The sequence below is a fragment of the Rhagoletis pomonella genome, unplaced genomic scaffold, assembly GCF_013731165.1.
Source record: "Rhagoletis pomonella isolate Grant_MI unplaced genomic scaffold, Rhpom_1.0 Rhpom_scaffold_00005, whole genome shotgun sequence".
Classification (NCBI taxonomy): domain Eukaryota; kingdom Metazoa; phylum Arthropoda; class Insecta; order Diptera; family Tephritidae; genus Rhagoletis; species Rhagoletis pomonella.
This window is the reverse complement of record NW_023458559.1, coordinates 989,333-990,767: the sequence shown is the minus strand read 5'-3', so window position 1 is coordinate 990,767 and position 1,435 is coordinate 989,333.

The following is a 1,435-nucleotide window of genomic DNA, read 5'->3' as shown; positions in this document are numbered from 1 at the left end:
TAAAAGGTTATTAACTTTTAAAGTTGCACACTTCACTATACAAAGTTTATTGATTATGCAGCGTATTTGCTGCATTTAAAATGCAACATTTAGCACTTTCGAACATATGTTTTCGAAGAGCGTTCATGCTATAGCATTTAGCAAATGTACATTTACGCCAGTTCGAAATCGTATGCTTTTGACTAACAGCCGTGTTCCAATCTCTTATTTAGATCCGTATATATTACGATCAATTCTCACGAAGAGGATAATGTGCAAAAACCCTACTGAAAAGGAAAAAATAAATTTTAAACCAAAAATTCAATACAAAAACTTGAATTGTTTTAGCCATAACCGAACATTTGTTTGTGTGCTGTCAACAGGAAACAAACCAAACAGAGTTGATCACAAATTGATCCAGATTTCTACCAGCATCACATCGATGTTGAATTTTCGTAATTTTTATTTATCCAAATATGTAATGTAAAATAAAAAAAATCTCGATCGGCGATCACTGAAACGCAGCTAGCAACTGTATATTCGAAAAAGCAATGTTGCCACTTTTTCTCTTTAAACCATGTTCGAATCCTGGAAATTTTGGAAGATCACAGGGTTGATTTTAGCATTTAGATTCCTAATGCAAAAATGGAGTTGCATTTAGTTGCATTTAAGTGACGAATTTTGTATGGATAAATGTATATTAAGGGCCGTTTGCACCATGTCTAGTTAATTCTAACTCCCAGTTAAACATCTTTATCGACGTAATCGACACCCATCATATAACATGTGATCGATAAAGCAGTTAACGTGCTTAACTGAAGGATGTACCTCCAGTTAGCGTTAACTAGACATGGTGCAAACGGCCCTTAGAGCTAAATGCGCTAAATGTGCTTTTAGGCGTAAGCAAACACAGCCCATTCCATGGATGTGGTGGAAATGAACACAAATATTGGTGCTGCCAGACGATGGGAATAGTAAAAAAAAGAGGGGGGTTTTTGAATTCACCTTATATTAAAATACTGTTTTATAAAAGGAATGCGAGGCAGGCGAAGTATTGATTTTAACGGGTGATTTTTTTGAGGTTAGGATTTTCATGCATTAGTATTTGACAGATCACGTGGGATTTCAGACATGGTGTCAAAGAGAAAGATGCTCAGTATGCTTTGACATTTCATCATGAATAGACTTACTAACGAGCAACGCTTGCAAATCATTGAATTTTATTACCAAAATCAGTGTTCGGTTCGAAATGTGTTTCGCGCTTTACGTCCGATTTATGGTCTACATAATCGACCAAGTGAGCAAACAATTAATGCGATTGTGACCAAGTTTCGCACTCAGTTTACTTTATTGGACATTGAACCAACCACACGAATGCGTACAGTGCGTACAGAAGAGAATATTGCGTCTGTTTCTGAGAGTGTTGCTGAAGACCGTGAAATGTCGATTCGTCGCC